The sequence below is a fragment of the Coffea eugenioides genome, chromosome 3 (assembly GCF_003713205.1).
Source record: "Coffea eugenioides isolate CCC68of chromosome 3, Ceug_1.0, whole genome shotgun sequence".
Lineage (NCBI taxonomy): Eukaryota > Viridiplantae > Streptophyta > Magnoliopsida > Gentianales > Rubiaceae > Coffea > Coffea eugenioides.
The window spans coordinates 47,926,978-47,929,707 of record NC_040037.1 but is presented as its reverse complement, the minus strand read 5'-3'; positions in this window follow the sequence as shown (position 1 = coordinate 47,929,707).

The window sequence follows — 2,730 nt, the reverse complement described above, 5'->3', positions numbered from 1 at the left end:
TTTCTTAATTCTGGTTTGCTTTCATGCTTGTATATGTTTATAAAACCCTAATTGGGGTTTGTGAATTGGTGTGTTTATGGCTCGGTTTGGTTTCTTGTTTATGATATTGTGAGCCATATTGGAACGGCTCTATGACATGAATGCTTATATGTGTGTTTGTTTGAGTTGTGATTTGAAGAAAAAATAATGAAGCCTTATGGCTGGAAAATTGGTAAACACAAAAGGGGCATGCTGCCGAATTTCTAGGCGTTTGGGTTCTTTTAAGTTGGGATTTGCCTTTTTGGGTAGAAATGAAAGGGCTTTTGGGTTGTTTGCGCCTAGGTTCTTCCATGTACCTTTTCGTTTCCAAGGAATTGTGTTTTTTGCATTCTTGCAATAGTATTTATTTGGCAAGGCGTACGACGTGTAGTCGACCTCACATGTGCATTCTGTTTACTCGATTCTGGAAGTAAAACCTTCAATTGGTTTATTTTTGGTTATTTTAGGGTTTCTTGGCGATTAAGGGCCAATCTGAAGTGAAACTTTTGAGTTGAGCCGGTGAGTGTACCACTCCCTCCATTGCTGTTTTAACTTGATTTCTGCTCTGCAATCTGTTTATTTGTTCGAGACGAGGGTGTACTTTATCATACTCGTTCTCTAGTCTGTTCATATGTCAATTTACTATGCAAAATTTGAATCTGTTATCTGTGTCTGCATCTGTTCGGATTTCTATGACCTATGAGCTCAATCCTGTGGCTAAGTTATTCGAGTCGGGCCGGCAAGGGCCTGGACGATTAGATAACGAACCACGGTAGTCTGTTCGGGGATTTTGGGTATTGAGACCCTTGATTCCGGGTATACTCGAGTATTACCATTTTGTTCGTTTGAGGTGAGCGGGCCCGGTAAAGGGGTGTTTGGTGGACGGAATTCGGTGATAAGAGGGGTCTACGGACGCGTTGGTTCTATATACGTTGACGGAGAGTCAACCGGTTTGGATCAAGTATTGCGCTGGAAATTTGGCTCCTGAGAGCCACCCGTATCCTTCTGATTTGAATCATTGGTTCCTTTGCTTTACATCTGACATGTGTGTCTGATTTGTTAAATGTGAAATGCCATGATTTCAATGCTATCTGTTTGGTACCTCATTGAGCGCAAGCTCACCCCTTTCTGTTCCTTTTGTTTTCCTTACAGGAAAATTTTGCCCTTTTGGTCTGGATTTGACAAATGGCTGCCAAATTGAGCTAGTTGAACATATCTTTTGTATAGCTCATGTATTAAAACCCTAAGTGTACTTTTGGGGCGTTTTCTCTTTTGATTTGGCAAACCGTGTATATGTATTAACTTTTGAAAACTTTTGTATGTCCTTTTGGATTGTAATCGCTAAAGTTCAGATGTGAATGTTTGCTACTCTTTCGGTTGAGTTTTGACGGATCGGTTACTATTCATGACCGACTCCGGATTTCATTATTTTATTTTGGGGTTGTTTTACCATTTTGACCTGTTTACGCTCGTTTGTAAGTTCCGGATCGCAATAGATAGCTCTAATCTGATCCGTAGTCCTGGCGAGAGCTGGGCAGGCAGTCCGCTAACCCCTTTGGTTCGCCTTAGGGGAAAGTGGGGCTGTTACAATTGGTATCAGAGCCTGCTTCGCGTGGTCTCTGCGCGGAATGAGCTTGGGCCAAGTGGTGTATGGTCCTGATTTCATGAATATGTCTAAGTGCTCGTTTGAGCGTAAGTTATGAACCAGACATGCCATAAGTGTAAAGATCTTTATCATGGGATTCGAGGAAGATAGATATGTATGTCGGGTAGGAATCTGTAATATAGATGATTTACTCTTGGGACTGGCCAGCTCGAGAGGTGAATTGTCTTATTTCGGATTCTTGTGCCTGAGTACTCCAGAGTTGAAACGGTGTTAAGTATGTGAGATTTGCATATTGGGAACATGACTAGGCTTTGTTTGGCTGGAATGAGTCCATGAGGTTATTGGATATCTAGTTTGCATGGTAAGTGACGTGAGGGATCGGACGGGGTTAGTTTAATTGGGTCTGGGACTATATCGCCTTTACTCTTGATTTGCTTTGATACCGCTATGACATAACAGTGGTTTGAGTATTGTGCATAGGATTATCTGTCTAATTTGGCATGTATTGGTGTATCTGATTAACTGTTTTCTTGATACATGGTGTGTTATATGTGCATATGTCATTGGTGTAATTGGTGTGCTAGCATGTGATTACTTTTGTCACTTTACTGTGGTTATGCGTTGAATTACCTTGGGGAAAGGGGAAAAAGAAAAGAGAGAAAAAAAATATATAAATATATATATATGTAAGGAGTAAGCAGTCGTGGACGTGGTCGTGGCCGTGGAACGAAGCGAGGCCAAGAATCAAGAGAAGAAAAGGGAAACAATAACTGTACGAGGATCGAGAATGCCACTTGTACTTAGGAATGTATTATGACTCATTGTTTTGCCCGACAGGCTAGTACCCGAGTTCCAGCACTTCCGTAAGATGACACATTGGATTGATCCGTGTCAGGAAATTTCGGTTCTCCGAGATGAAATAGAGGTTCAAAGGAGGCTGACCGAGTACTGGGAAAGGCAATGGAAGCAAGAGTATTCGGAGAAACTTGAGCTCTTACACCAAAACATGGAGTTAAAGAGGAAATACGAAGAGATTTCCAAGGAGACTGTAGCAATGGCACAAGGTAATACTTCTATGGGGACGCCAGAGGAAGCTCAAAGGGCAG